Below are 16,808 nucleotides of genomic sequence, written 5' to 3'. Positions count from 1 at the left end.
ATTACAGCTTTGGTTTCTAAAAAAAGAAGCCAAAGCCAATGCACAAAAGCAAAACAAAATATTAACAAATACAAATCAAAGAAAAACAAAACTTTGACTTAGGATTCATATCCTCAAATTGCCAACATTATCAGCAAATCATGAGGAGGTATACTGCTGGTCACTGTTGGTCAAAATAGCCCAATAGATGATATTTTATAACCTTGAGATTTTATTTTTGTATACTATAGTCACTATATTTATATTTTTGCATGTAGCTACACATGCTGGATATATGAGACACACACACACACACACACACACACACACATGGATGCAGAGAGACATGCACATGGAAACAGACAGAGGCACACATGGACACAGAGACACACATGAACACAGAGACACACACATGGACACAGAGAGACACACATGTGGACACAGACACACACACACACACACACACAGACACACACACACACGGACACACAGAGAGAGACACACACACATGGACACACATACAGAGAGAGAGAGAGAGACACACACACATGGACATACACACACAGAGAGAGACACACACACATGGACACAGAGAGAGAGACACTCACACAAACACACAGAGAGAAACACAGACACAGAGAGAGACACACACTTAGACACACACACACTATCTTTTAAAATTTGAAAATAAAAATTTGAAGAATGAAATGTTTTTAGTTAGGGTGTATACAGGCCATGCAGATGGCAGTGTTGAGATGCTTAAGCAAAAAAAAAAAAAAAAAAAAAAAAAAAAAAAAAAAAAACAGGGATAAAATGTACAAAAAAAAAAGTTAAAGAAAAAAGAACAACTTAAGATTTGCATATGTGAAAGCCCTGAAATATAAAATGTTCCAAAAATAAGCACTTAGAGGTTCAGTCAGTGTCTCATTCATTTGTCATTTCTTTCTCCCTGAGGCATCTTGAAAGGTAAACACATGTCTTTACATTTTACTACCAAATTCAAAAATTGCCACGAAGAAAGAAACCTGACAAAACACAGAATGTAATCAGCTGAAGAAGCACACAGCTCTGGCAACAATACTGAGGCATTGTTAATTGAAAGGAATGCCATTGTCTATTTTGAAAGCCTACAGTCTTCAAAATACAGGAAAAGTTAATGTCAGAATGCCATGTTTGCCAAAGCAAATGGGATCATGGAAATGAGTTCTTGGAAGAGCCAACAGTTATTCCATTGAACAATTATGATGTTCTATATTCCTTTTACCATTTGTTTCCTGTGGGAAAAAGCTTAACATTTTCCCATTCAAATCATAGTCACGTTTTTATGATGTAAAAACCGGAAGCTATGAAAAAGCATCATTAGGAATCTATGCTTCCTCACCAGGGTCATCATTTAAAATACAGGACAAGTGCCTACAAATATCTGATACATTAGCATACATTAACATATTAAATGAAGATGCAGAGGAGTCTGTGCAGGTGCTTTAGATTTGATAACATAATATCTACTCTCATCCATTTATAAGGAGAGACACTTTTAATAAAAGTGTTATGTTGACTGTTTATACTACCAAAGGAATGGAAGGAAAAATACTTAGTAAGTGTAACATTTGAATCCAAATATTTCACAGTTTAGCTATCGTCTTTTACCAGAGAGTGATAAAATGCAGATATTTTTCTATTCATGCATATTTATTATAACCAAGAGGAGCAAACCAGATATGTGGAACTCTTACGATCCATATAATACAGTGTTAGCCATTTTCATGCATCATTTCCCTTGATTTATACAACAGTCTTCTAAGAAAGAACTTTATTAGTTTTGCCATTTTAAAGGGAAACTCAAGTAAATAAGGGAAACATAGCCCAGGATTGTGTAATTGAGGAAGGTTACTCACCTAGCTCCTGGTAGAGTTAGATCTCAAAGGCATTCTCTCCAAAGCCATTAAGAAAGTCACCAACTATTTGTAGAATCTCTTCTCTGGCTAGGCACTGTCCTTAATTCTCATAATAAAATATGAAATAAACAAAGGCAATATTTTTTTGTTTTGTGAATGCCATTGTAATAACATAAAATTAGTTCTTCCTCTCTGTGGTCAGGGCAGGAAGAACTTAAGGGAAAAAGTAATTCAGTTCATACTTTCAGAAGATCCATGGTAGTTAGCTCAGAGCTGTTTAAATCATAGCTACTGGAAGCTGAATAAAAAGAATACAGAGAAAGGCCTAGGATAAATGTGCTTTTATTTAATATATTAATATAGTCTAAAATATAGGTATTTCCCCTGTATTTTATAGCAATGAATCCAGCTAAAGAGCAGATTCCCGATATTATTTGCTCACAGGTTAGAATTGTTACATTATAAAAATATAACCATGATTCAGTGCCCCCCCCCCACCCAGTACACATCTGCAGTGGTCTATTTTCTCCAAATAGGCCCCATGGCTTCTCTTTTTTTCCCCTCTCCATGTTGCCATCATAGTACAAACTCATAAAAGGACTAACTCGGATTTATCTAGCTTAAAACAGCCTCAAAACCACCCAGAGATAAACTGTTAATTGTCTGGACATCCCTACTACAACAAGGTTGAAAAAAGTTGCTATTAGAGAAACTTGTGAGTAAAATGGCAGATTAGAAGCAGTATCTGTGTTACTGATAAGAAAAAGACGAGTCAGTAAAGAAAAAAGATCTGTTCCTATGAGAGAGAACGTATGAAGAAATAGGAAATTAGGCAAGGTAACATCGACCGCAAAGCAGCCGATGAAGAGGCCACAAGTGGCTACCATTCAGCAGCCAGCTATGCCCATGTTGCTCCTTCTGTACATGATCAGCAGTAATGTGATCACCAACATTACAAATTGGGAAATAGGAAAAATTAACCAGTCTGCAGAGATATTGCCAGGGTCAGTAGAGAGACCGCCAGTAAAGCTAAAACACTAGCTTTGGGGACGTCAGCTGGATTGCAGTAGGAGATGATCCAGTCCAGTCTTTATCCCCCTCCTCGCCTGCCCTCTGATTCCCCATCATCCTCACTCCCATCCCACAGGACCTCCCTACTCCTTGGGGACTTCTGAGGGTTAGATGCATCTTCTCTTATTGGCAGTCCTCTGTGTATGTGTTGGACGCCCCATATCGGCTGGTGCATGCTGCCTGGTTGGTGCCTCAGTGTCTGAGCAATCTTAGGGGTTCAGGTTAGTTGAGACTTCTGATCTTGCTATAGGGCCACCTTCTTCCTCCTCAGCTTTTTCCTAATTCCACAGGGGTCACCAGCTTCTATCCATTGATAGGATGTTAATGTCTGCATATGACTCTTTCAGCTGCTTGTTGGATCTTTTGGAGGGCCAGCATGCTAGGCTCCCGATTGTAAGCACACCATAGCATCAGTAATAGTGTCAGGCTTTGGGGCCTCCCCTTGAGCTGCATCCCAGTTTGTGCCTGTCACTGAACCTTCTCATCCTCAGACTCTTCTCCATTCCTTCACTGAACCTTCTCATCCTCAGACTCTTCTCCATTCCTTCACTGAACCTTCTCATCCTCAGACTCTTCTCCATTCCTTCACTGAACCTTCTCATCCTCAGACTCTTCTCCATTCCTTCCCTGAACCTTCTCATCCTCAGACTCTTCTCCATTCCTTCACTGAACCTTCTCATCCTCAGACTCTTCTCCATTCCTTCACTGAACCTTCTCATCCTCAGACTTCTCCATTCCTTCCCTGAACCTTCTCATCCTCAGACTCTTCTCCATTCCTTCACTGAACCTTCTCATCCTCAGACTTCTCCATTCCTTCCCTGAACCTTCTCATCCTCAGACTCTTCTCCATTTCTTCACTGAACCTTCTCATCCTCAGACTCTTCTCCATTCCTTCACTGAACCTTCTCATCCTCAGACTCTTCTCCATTCCTTCACTGAACCTTCTCATCCTCAGACTCTTCTCCATTCCTTCACTGAACCTTCTCATCCTCAGACTTCTCCATTCCTGCAGTTCTTTCAGACAGGAAGAGTTTTGGGTCAGTGAATTTGACTGTGAGATGGCAACCCCATCCCTCCACTGATGCCCTGTCTTTCTATAGGATTCTAAATGTTTCCTCCTCCCCACTGCAGCACATTTCATCTAAGGTCCCTCTCTTTAAGTCCTGAGAGTCTTCTCACCTCCCAGGTCTCTGGTACATTCTGGAGGGTCTCCCCTAATTTTTGTCTCCAGAGGCTGCCTGTTTCCATTCTTTCTGCTGACCCCTAGGACTTCAGTCCTGCCCTCCTCCAATACCTGGTCATGTTCCTCTCTTCTCCTCCTCGTCCCTTTTCCCATCCAAGTCTTTCCCTCCTTCCCCTCCCCCACTCCCATCATTGCTTTCTTCTTTCTCCTCCCAAGTGGGACTGAGTCATTCTCACTTGGGCCCTTTGGCTTGTTAACCTTCTTTAGTTCTGTGGATTGTATCCCGAGTATCCCCACTCAAATTGTATTTTCTAGTGTCGTCCATTTGCCTGAAAAACTCATTATGTTTTTATTCTTAGTAGCTTAGTAGTACTCCATTGTGTAAATGAACCACATTTTCTGTATCCGTTCTTCTATTGTGGGACCTCTGTGTTGTATCCAGCTTCTGGCTAATATAAATAAGGCTACCACAAACATAGAACACATGCACCCAGTGACTAAATCCTGTAACTAAGGTACATGCACATATATTTTTATAGCTGCATGGAACCAACCCAATGCCTATTAGATAAGCAAGATATTTTCCTGTACACAAAGGAATACTATACAATTATGACCAAAAATGAGATTGACATTTTTAGGAAAATAGAGCTGGAAATCATAGTAAGCAAAGTAAGCCAGACTTATAAAAGCAAATACTTGACGTTCTTATATGCAGAGCCTTGATATTCTATCTTTATCTAACCTGTACCCCTCTGCATTCATGGGGAGAGATGTAAAAGGTCAAGGAGGAGAGAGTGGAACAGGAGAGAGAGGCTAATACAATATCATGTGACATGAAAGCAGTATGAGTGAGCCATGAACAGGACTCTAAGGGACATGGCATGGGATAGAAATGGGAGATGGTGGCGAAGGAGGACACAGTAAATGTGAAAATCCCACCATTTGATAGCAGGACAGCCTTCATCTTCTGACGTGGCTACAGCTCGTGCTTCCAGTGTCTGCCAAAAGTTATTAACCTCTCCAGTGGGGAGATCTAAACAGGGTATCTTTTCCTTCTCAAAGTTTAAGCCTAACACCCTTGTGTGTTGCTCTTAAAAAAGGTCCTAAAAGTTGTTGCTGTCATTTGCACAGAAGAAAATAGCAAAGGAGATCACCGGAGGAATAGATAGCTTTCCCATCTGGTGACTGTTTACTATCAACCAAACCTGCCACAAGTACTATAAAGAAAAATTCCCATTCACTTTACCCCCACATGATACAACCATTTTATGCCCATCTTAGGAAGGGAATTAAGGCACAGAAAGGGTACTTTTCTCGAGGGAGTCTATTTAGTTGAAAGAAGCCAGATAGAAATAAATCTTAGGGAACCCTGTGTACAGTAAAATCACAGTACTCAGGCTTCAGGGCCCAGGACAACCTGAACTGACTTCCAATCCAGTGCTTTTTCACTTTAGGTGTCTGTTACCTCTTTGGGAAAATAAAAATATTACTCATTGCCTTCTCTGCACAGCTCAAAATGGAGTTTCATAAAGGGAATTTACCAATGACTACAACACGGGATATGTTCATGTTTTAAATATTTAAAACCTTTGTATTACTCATTTCTCAGACATAACTGAAAATGTATACATGAATGGAAAATCTTTGATTTGGAAACCATTACCAAATTCACTGCAGACATGATAAAAACTAAAGTTTTATCTCTATAACTATAATTCATCTATCATATCAAATTATAATTTGAAAACTGTTTTGTTGAACTTTACATATATTACCAGGATTCACCGATTATCGTTTTCTCCTTGGATCTGAAACCCAGTGACTAAGCCAGACACTTGAACTACATATTTGGTATCATACAATTTTATTTCTACTTGTTTTCTGCTATCAAGATCATTTCAACAACATACAGAAAATAAGTTAATATAAACTATCACAGACTAACCTCAAATGCTTATTTATTAATTGCTAGTGACATTTGTATCAAATCATTACTGGTTTTGTTATTCATGATGAGTTGGCTCATACACATGCCGCTCTTTGTGTATTGCTCAGGCAAATGTCCAATAGCACACTCTTGGGGATGTTTCTTGCACTAGTTCCTTTCTCTATTGCACCCAAGTGCAAAATATGCTCATAGGGAAAGAAAGAAAAACAGAGGGTTGGGCAGAGGAGCAAAATAAAGGAGAATAGAAAGCTGAGGGAGGAGAGAGGAGGGGAGAGGCAAAATGAATGAGAGGGCATGAATATCACAAGCAGACTTGGGTACTACTCCAAGTAAAGTCATTTAAAATGGAGATGAAACTGCTCATCCAGAGTCATTTGTGCCACACAATAAAAGTAAGAAAGAATTGAACCGGAAATGAAATTATTGAAAAAACAGTAAAACACACTTTGAACCGAGCTTATTACTACCATGTATTTTATAGTTATCTTCCCAGAGAATGTTTTTAAAGTGTATTGAATTCTTTCATAAAACATTTACACTATATGTGGGGTTTAAGAGATTGAACTGCAGTGTTAGCTTTAATTGTGTGGTCTTTGCATACAAAATTTGATGTCCTCGTAAAATTCAGTTAAAATCCCTATTTCCTTGTATCACTTTATAATAATATGTGACTTTTATCTTTCTTTTAATTTTCTCTGATAGTCTTGTCAGAGCAGGAGAAATGTTTTGCTGAAGTTAAATTATTTTTTAGAATAGTTCAAGTGTGTGTGTGTGTGTGTGTGTGTGTGTGTGTGTGTGTGTGTAATTTATATTGGAGAAAAATAACAAGTTTGAAATAAAAGCAAAAACTTTTGCTTTGTATTACATGAATATTTGCTCCCTGAAAATTTTACTCTGTATCAATTTTATATTTGTTCTAAATGTATACTAAGCAGCCAAGGTCAGAAACATGATCAAGAGTGTTTATTGCCTCCAACCTAGGTCATTTCTTTATTACCAAAAATGTAAGTCCCACTATTATCCTATGAATGCTATCATAAAATTGGCAAGTTTTCAAAATCATCATTTATTCAAATAAAAAAACAAACATTCTGACTGCATAAATCACATAGAAAATAAAAGTGTTTTGTATGAGATAAAGGGATAATAATTGTTTAAATTTTTTACAAGTCTTAAAGAAATATATGAAATGAGAAAGGTAAGAGATTATAGGTAGGTAGGTTGATAAGAGGCAGGTAGGGAGAGAGAGATGATAGGTAAAGAGTGAGACAGAGATGGATGATAAGTAGTTAGACAGACAGGCAGGTGAGAAGACATCACATCCATGACTTTCTCTCTACTCTGCTTTTCCCCATTCATTAAAAAATATAATTAAGCCAGCAAATAACCCTCTTACATTAAGGTGACACACCTATTCTTCACAAATTTCTTCCTGGTTTTGTCCCATCAGGGAGAAGGCAATCATAGGCATTCTTTCAATTACTTCTTTAGATAGTAAATGGCTTCCAGCTGAAAACAGGTTATCAGGTTATGTCTATAGACAAGTATACATTCAGCAGTGGAAATACTGAAGGATAGTGGCTAACTATCAAACTGTTGAAGGGAAATAATAAAAAAAATATTATTTCAACATACAATTTGTGTCGAGTGTGTTTGCCATAATCTAGTGCTGGGAGTGACTCGGTGTACTGGACAAGAGTATCTGAGTAAGTGGAGAATGGAGAACACAGGGCAGGCAAAATCTACATGTTCATTTCTTTCAGGTTGGATATGATGGGTGTAGAGGGAACCAGGTCAAAGTTGCTGAGATAGAGCATCATAGAGCTTTCAGTGCCCACAGCGTAGGTTTTAAGCCAGGAAATGAGTTCAAAGTTTACTTAATCTTATTGTTTCATTATATTTACAGAAAATACTGTCAACTTTTCATAATTACTATTACATTTCAGTAATGTTATTTTCACACACTTTTCTTGGAAATATTTTATAGGATTTACCATATTAAGAAAGTCAATTTAAAGTGCTGGTTACAAGATACTAGAGAGAGAGCTCTGGTAGTAAACAGCCTGACATGCAGTCATGAAGTTCTGCTTATGGACCCCCAGCAAACAGATGAAACCCTGGGCACTGTGCTGCCCATCTCCAACCCCACAAGCGAGGAGACAATTACAAATGGAGCCTTCGATTTTGCTTGACATCCAGCCATGCTAAATTGCAGAGGTATAGGTAATGTGAGACACTGTCTCAGCAAATAATGACTAAAGACAGTGTCTCTGATCTCCAAACATATGCTTACAGGTGCACATCTACCTATATGTGCATACATACATACACACACACACACACACACTATATATATAGATACATATATATGCATATATACATATATATACATATACACTATTTTATATACATATATATAAACAATACTAATTATAGGTTTTTAGACATCTTATACCTTGATGCATGTTAACATTTTTCTTCCCTTTATGTTAGAAATGAGCAAGGAAAATTGGATAAGCATTTTTCATATCATGTTCTATGACTGTTACAGATGAGTTGTCATTGTATAATGGGTGATCAGCAATGTTATCATGCTATAGGGAAAGGAATAGCACAGCATTATCATAATTTGTTGACATTCCAAACAATAGATGAGAAAAGAGTTTAAAATGTTTGTGAAAGGATAAGCTAGATGAACTGAACTTGGAAAGAAATAATTTAACTTTATTGCTAAGTCGAGTAGCATACTACTAGATCATAAAAAGTGTAGTTAAAAGATTATGAACTTACTGATCTGGATGATTACTTAAGAAATAGAAAATCAGAGTAGCAATTGGTGATTAATAGCCAAGAAATAAACAACATACTTGGGTCATTAAAGATGAGAGAAATTGATCATGATTTCCATAGGTGAAAATTTTAAAACAATGTTAATAAGGTTCAAAAGAGTGTTAACACTTGGAAACACCTGCTGGCATTAATACGCATATTTTTTTTTCTGAAAATAAGACCATGGATATAGTCATATTGTAAATAATAAATGTTTCTGCATAACTGCAGGAAGAAAATTTTTATACATGAACCTAGATTTATTCAAAAATTATAATTTCAACTTTATAAGCATGTCCAATGAATATCTATATACTCTTACGTGTTTCCTTTATCATTTGTGCATTTTCCACATTTTGTTTTTATTAACAGTTTTATGAAATATTAACAAGTAGAGTGTGTTTCTTTAATAGTATATTAGTATATGGATCCTACGTGTATCTATACTAATGACTAAATTTCAGACCTCTTACTAAAATTATATAGTAATGAAGAATATGAAAACCCTGTTGAAGGTGTATACATAACCAAATTACATAGATAATTGAATAAAGTTCAGAAGATTGAAGCCACATCTTCATATCCTAAGCTCCCAAGTCCAGGGTCTCTGGACAGGCCTAAGAATATCATAAGAGCTGTGGTTCTGTACTCTGAGAGTCAGTGTTTTCATTCTAGTTTGTAGAAAACTGGGTTACCAGGCTGGAAAGTTTCCTGAAAACAACACATATACCCTGGAAAAGAGATTTCCTCTCTCCCAGCAAATCTGGGATTAGGTCCAGAATCTTTGAATGTGTTCCTGATCCTTCCCTAGTTATAGCTCTAAATTTATCTGCTTCTGGCTGGCTATTTATTTATCCACATCCTTTAAAAATCTTCCTAAGCACATTTGTTTGTGGAAACTTCTAAACCTTAGCATGCTATACCTTTGTCCTGAATACGTGTAATTTAAATACAAAATTATTTTAAAACATTGCCTTTGTTTGATTCATTTCAGAGCAGAAATGAAATCTTCTGTGTGGGTCTCATTAGCATAGACTGACCTCTAACATAAGAATCGTTAAGTCAGCCATGTATCAGCTATATGACTAATAAAAAGTCCAATGTCTGTGTGTCTCACTGTAAACTTGGAGCATGGAACAATGACTTCTTTATGAAGCCATTGTGAAAGTAAACAAGCTTACAGAAATCTGTGCAGCCCCTAAAAGACGAGCTTATAAAAAATTAGAAGGGAGGTGTAGGATCACTTGCTAGATGTGCTTTAAATGTTTCTTTTGTCAGATAATTCTTCAAAATTAAAAGCTAAAAATTCCTTGCGCACCTCCACGTGCAGCTGCTATCTTAATATCATTACTGTTTTCAGGATAACTCCACCCTTGGGTTTGTTAGGAGGGGAGAAACACATCTACCCTCTATCATCTGTTAGACTTTGAACGAAAAGTTGTAAGTTTTGTGAATTACTGTGTCAAGCGTGTTTAAATTTTCTTTTCTTCTTTGCAGTTAAAATCAGTGTGTATTTGAATATACAAAGGTTTCCACTCGTAAAATGTAGATTGCAAACCATAGGCAGAAGAGAAAAGGTGGAACAAACGTTTGGCATGCATCTTCTAACAGTCTGAGTGGTGAGCTCAGTACAGATGGCGTCTCAGCTGCAGAGACACGTCAGTAACCATGTCGCCTAGTTGGGGCCAGAGACAGACCTCTGTGGACCTGCAGATTACTCTAGACCTTCTCCTCAAACATAGGAAGTGCCGTAAAGCAACAGGATGCAGGCTGACTGCAGCCAGCAACCCAGCAAGGACTATCCAGGATCGAGCACCGGTCACTGAAAGAAAAGGAAAATACCAAGCAGGAGGTATCTGGCAGGTTCTGGACGTCAGTGGCAGTGGCGCCATCTTGTGGCCAAGAGCTCTTGTCTTGGAGGAGACGAGGCCTGAATTCTTCCTACCATCAGCTGTGCCAGAAGGGAGACATCACTACCTACAGCTCAGTAATGGAAGATGTCACACATAGGTAACCCCCAGTCGTAGCAACTTCAGGCCTACAGCCCCAGAGTGGCGTCCCAGGGAGCTGCGTTACCGACTGATGTAAAAACATAAATGTTCTTTAAAATATACCACGTGTCAAGTAGTGGGGAGGTGACACGTGAAACTGGCAAGCTCCTGGCACTAAGTTGCAGGGAAGCAATTTTCCAGGCCTTGCCATCAAGGAGGGCCACAGAGAGGCCATGAGCATAGCCAGCCTGGCCACACTCAGGAAAACAGCCACTGGCTTTGCCCCCGAAGTCACAGAGCCCATGATCTGCCTGCCCCCTTCTCTCTTAGGATGGGAGGAGGAGCCCCCTTCCTTAGTCCTCAGCTTTGGAAGAGAATAGAACAGTTTAGAATCTGGGCCCAGAGAAGCCTATGAATGCTCAGAAGCTAGGGACTGTTCTAAACCCTTAGAACTCAGCACTAAGCTGGAAAGTCCTGGATTCAGGTGCTCCGCCAATGCCATCAACTCCAGGACAGCAGTGTTTGCCCTGTGTCCTCAGAGCCACCACATGCTGACAGGCTAGTGAAGCCCCACACCCATCTTCCTGAGTTTGGTTTGACTTAAATCCAATCACGGACTTAACACGGACTCTGATTTTGATTTAAAAATCTTCAAAGAAAACGAATCACCGCAGTTTCATGCAAGGTCTACCCTGAGCTAGCAGCCATTCTCCTGCCCCAGATCAAGGCCCAAGTCCCTCAGCCTGCCGGTTTCTAGCCAAGACCTCTATATTATCATGAGGGCATGGGACCAGGTGAGGCCTGTCACTGAGCACACCTCCATCTCAGAAACCCAGCAGAGCCCACCCACGTTCTCGGGGATGCTTAAGTCATCTAGAAATAGGACTAGTGAAAGCAGACCATAAAAAAATAATTTCAGGGGCTCTGGGGACCGTGCTGACAGTGGAACAGGTTTCACATCAGCCGACAGCCCCTTAAGGTACTCCTTGGGTCCCCATGCTGGTGAAACAGGTCCTCTTCATCGAATTCTGCCTCCTCCTCTTCTTCTCTGTTCTCACACCCCTGAACAGATGACGCGTTCACAGCCTCCACAGCCATCTCCTTTCCGTCTGCATTGACCAGGACGGTGCAGAAGCTCTCCCCAAATTCCCAGCCGTTCGGCTTTCCACTCGTGGGCGGATAAAGACTGTGGGTAATCCCTGTGCCATCTGGCCACACTGTGACTGTCTGGCCGGACCGTGGGACATACTTGGGTGTGAACTTGTAGGCAATGTCCCCACCTTCCAGAACCTGTCTCTTGATCCTCCAGTTCCCCCAAAGACTGGTCCTTGTCGGAAGAGTTCTTAAGGTGCACAAACCTGCCCTCCAGGTCCATCTCGACAGTGTTCACACCTGTGGCCACAGCCTGTTGAGTCAGGCAGGAGCTGCTGCTCATGCTGGAGGCGTGGTGTGTGAGCCTGGGGTGTCCTCAGTCTCCAGCCACTAACCCGTGCCTCGACCCAACCCACGGACATGCCGTCCCCACTGCTGCTGCTGCTCAAAGTAGCCCGAGAGATGGTAAACCATGATGAAGGGCTGGAGGACATCTTAAGCTCTCTTCCGTGCCCTCCAGCAGCTTGCGGTGGGCACTTAGTTCTGTGTCCAGGGCCAGTTTGATGTCCAGCGGTTCCCGGTACTCTGAGCTGCTGCTGCATGGCTTCTCGCACCTCTGTCATCTCCTGCTCCCTGGTGTCCAGCATCTTGCGGAACTTGGAACTTGTCAGGCTCCCCTGCCAAGGCCTCCCCCCAGCTCGTAGCTTGGTCCTCTGTAGCTCCAGCCTGCTTTCGGAAGCCTGAGAGCCGATAGCTGAGGGACTCCAAGGAGAGGTTGGCCTCCTGAGCTTTTTGCAGGCTGCGCTGGCTGCCTTCCATTCTGGTCCGCGCTCAGCTTGGCATCTGACCGGCTTGGCCTGCTAGGTCTTCTCCAGCTCCAGCTGGTACTGACACACTTGTTCATGGTGCTAGTTGCACAGGCCCACGAGGGCCTGAGCCATCTTTAAGTCACATTCCCGTGGCCAGCTGCTGGCCATCTACACCAAGCTCTACTCATGCCTCAGATGGGTCTCTTAAAACTATGACTCAATCACACTTTAAGATTGGATATTCTCTGTATTTACATTTCAGATGTTATCCCCTTTTCCCCAATCCAATCCCCATGACACCTCCCACTGCCTCTTTGAAGGTGCTCCCTCTCCCAACCACTCTCTCCCACATCAGTGCCTTGGCATTCCTCTACACTGGGAAAATGAGCCTTTGCTGGACCAGAGCCCTCTCCTCCCATTGATGCCAGAGAAATGCTGTCCTCTGCTGCATATGTACCTGGGGCCATGGGTCTCTTCCTGCAAACTCATTGGTTGGTGGAAGCTCTGAGTGGTTTGGATAGTTGATAATTTGATTCTTTCCATGGGGTTTCAAACTTTTTCAGCTTGTTCAGTCCTTTCTCTGGCTTCTTCATTGGGAAGGACCATGTTCAGATGGTTAGCTGCAAGAATCTTCCTCTGTATCAGGATGGCTCTGCCAGAGCCTCTGAGGAGGCATCCATATCAGGTTCTGCCAGTAAGCAATACTTGGCATCAGCAATAGTGACTGGGTTCAGTGGCTGCATATGGGATGGATCCCCAGGTGAGGCCGTCTCTGGATCTTTTCTCTAACCCCTGCTTCTCTATTTGTACCTTTATTTCCTCTCATAGGAGTTTTGTTTTCCCTTCTAAAAAGGACTGAGGCATCCATATTATGGCCTTTCTTTTCTTTGACCTTCATAAGTTTTGTAAGTTGTTTCTTGGGTATTCCAATGCTTTTGGGGCTAGTATCTGCTTATCAGTGAATATATACTGTGTGTGTTCTTTTGTGACTTGGTTACATCACTCAGGATGATAGCTTCTAGTTCCATCCATTTGTCTATCACTTTCATGTAGTCATTGTTTTTAATATCTGAGTAGTACTCCATTGTGTAAATGTACCACATTTTCTGTATCCATTCCTCTGTCGAAGGACATCTGGGTTCTTTGCAACTTCTGGCTATTAATAAATCTGCTATGAAAAGACTTCAGACTGGAGAGATGGCTCAGCAGTTGAAGGTACTTGGTATGCTTCCAGAAGACCTGGATTCAAATTTTGGCAGTTCACAACTGTAAATCCAGGATCTGACACCGTCACACAGATATGCATGCAGGCAAAATACCAGTGCACATAAACTGGAAATTAGCTACCCCTAAAAAAAGGATGCTATGAATGTGTTGGAACATATTGTCCTTGTTATAGGTAGGAGCTTCTTTTGGGTATATATGCCCAGGAGTGGTATAGCTGAGTCCTCAGAAATTCTTCCCAACATATAATAGTCAAAACACCAAATGTTCAAAACAAAGAATACTAAAAGCATTAAGGAAAAAAGGACAAATAACATATAAAGGCAGACCAATCAGAATTATACCTGACTTCTCAACAGAGACTATGAAAGCTAGAAGATCTCGGACAAATGTCATACAGACCCTAAGAGAACACAAATGCTAGCTCAGTTTACTCGATCTAGCAAAACTCTCAATCACCATAGATGGAGAAACCAAGATTTGCCAGGACAAAACCAAATTTACACAATATCTGTCTACAAATCCAGCCCTACAAAGGTTAATAGATGGAAAACTCCAACACAAGGGGGGAAACTACAACCTATGTAAAGCAAGAAAATCTTGCAACAAATTCAAAATAAGAAAAGCACACAAAAATCATTCTACCTCTAACAACAAAAATAGCAGAAAACAATCACTTTCTTAATATCTCTCAGTATCAATGGGCTCAATTTCCCAATAAGATATACTCTTGATGAAAGCTGGCTCCTCCTACAGGCTCTGGCAGTGATTCTCCAGGTCCACAAACATCAGAGTCTCCTCCACCTGCTTCTTGGTCACAGCAGGACAATTGTCTGCCTTGGCCAACTGTACTCCAAGCTCTGGCACTTCTGTCTCTGAACCATGCTTGTCCCTGAGGGGTGAAGTCAACTCGGCCTCACTATAGTGGAACAAGGATTCCAGGTCCTTCACTCAGGCCTAGAAGCTTGGCCTGCACCTTTGTTTTTGTTTTGTCTTTTATTAGATATATTATGGATTTACAATTTAAATGTTACCTCCTTTCCCCCATTTAAAGTACACCCTCCTCCCTTCCACTACTTCTATGAAGATATTCCCACTCGAATTTCTTCCCACTGGCGATCCCCTAAATGGGGAAATAAGCCTTCACAGGACCAAGGGATTCTGTTCCTATTGATGCCAGACAAGGGCCTCCTCTGCTACATATGTGTCTGGAGCCATGAGTCCCTACATGTGTAGTCTTTGGTTGGTGGTTTAGTTCACAGGAACTCTGGGAGGTCTGGTTGGTTGATATTCTTCCTCTGGGTTTGCAAACCTCTCCTTCAATCCTTTCTCTGAATACTCTACTGGGTTCCCCATGCTCAGTCAAATGCTTAGCAGAAAGCATCCTCATCTGTTTCCTGAGCCTCTCAGGAGACATCCACATCAGGCCTCTGTCAGAAAGCACTTCTTGGCATCAGCAGTAGCGACTGGGTTTGGGGGCTGCATATGGGATGGAACCCCAGGAGAGGCAGTTTCTGGATGGCATTCTTTTCAGTCCCTGATCCACTCTTTTGCCCTGTATTTCCTTGTCTGAGTTCAGCTCACACAACCAACAGGTTCTCCCAGAGCTGGAGCCAGGATTGAAAGGAAAAGGAAACATGGTTAAAGTTGCAGCATGACTTCCGCTAGACTTGAGGCCTAAGTCTCATGTCCAAAACTGAAGCCTGGTTTATTGTTTTAAAACCCCATTAGTTACATGCAGAAAGATTACATCAGTTCTAAGACAAGGAACAAGCAAGTTAAAGATCCTGTGAACATCTTTCTGGAGGCCAGGTGTAAAGATTAGGGACAAAAGGGGGTCTCAAGAGACAGACTGCTGAGCCTACATCTGCTGAATCTGCCCAGTCTGAGCTACATTCTTGGAGCTTCAAATGCAAATGTACTTCCCTGGGTTTCAGTCCTAAATGAGGGTTTTTTTTTTTTTCCTTTCATTTTTTTTTTTTTTCTTTTTTGGCTCTGAACTTCAGATGCAAATGTGCTTAATCCTAGCCCTTATAGGGCTCAGCACAGAAGCCAGTCTCTCGCCTACTGTCAGCTTCAAGGTGTCCTGAAAAATGAATATTTTTCTGCTATCAACTGACCAGTGGTGTCAAAAATGCTCTCCACATTTCCCCCCATGAGTATTTTGTTCTTCTAAGGACTGAAGCATCCACATTTTGGTCTTCCTTTTGAGCTTCATATGGTCTGTGAATAGTTTTGAGTATTTCAACTTTTGGACAAATAGCCACTTACCAGTGAGTACATACCATGTGTCTTCCTTAGTGATTGGATTAATGAAATTAAATTCAAGGTCTAAAAAAGAAAAAAACTCATGTAAGTTGGGGTAAAAAAGGTTAGTTTGTGAGCTTAAAGGCCTAAGACTGAGAACTTTGTAAAACAAGTCCAGGCATGCCCCTCTAAGCCCATTGTTAAAACATTCTCCTGTCCTGGCTGTCTCTTTACAACTCTATGTAGAATTGAATTAAAATTTTGATGGGGATTGCATTCAATCTATAGATTGCAAGATGGCCATTTTTACTAAATCCTACCAATCTATGAGCCTGGGAAATCTTTCCATCTTCTGAGGTGTTCTTTGATTTTCTTTTCTTCAGAGATTTAAAGTTCTTGTCATATAGATCTTTCACTTGCTTGTTTAGGGTTACACCAAGATAATTCATATTATTTGTGGCTATTGTGAAGGGTGTAGTTTCCCTATTTTTTCTCAGCCTATTTATCCTTTGATTAGAGGAAGGCTACTGATTT

At 40.8% G+C, this 16,808-nt stretch overlaps 1 protein-coding gene and 1 pseudogene across 4 annotated transcripts in view; one reads left to right on the top strand and one right to left on the bottom strand.

Moving 5' to 3' along the window:
• MAGI2 (membrane associated guanylate kinase, WW and PDZ domain containing 2) overlaps nucleotides 1–16,808 on the top strand; it is a gene marked incomplete at both ends in the record, with an annotated part of 1,373,853 nt that overhangs the window by 253,703 nt on the left and 1,103,342 nt on the right. The window lies entirely within an intron of this gene.
• Nucleotides 11,857–12,813, bottom strand: LOC308435605 (lamin-B2-like; annotated as a pseudogene). The gene has a single exon. The product of its transcript is annotated as a lamin-B2-like (transcript).

Source organism: Micromys minutus (assembly GCF_963924665.1).
Source record: "Micromys minutus genome assembly, chromosome: 23".
NCBI lineage: Eukaryota > Metazoa > Chordata > Mammalia > Rodentia > Muridae > Micromys > Micromys minutus.
The sequence above is the reverse complement of the archived record's forward strand: the minus strand, read 5'-3'. Positions and strand labels throughout refer to the sequence as shown.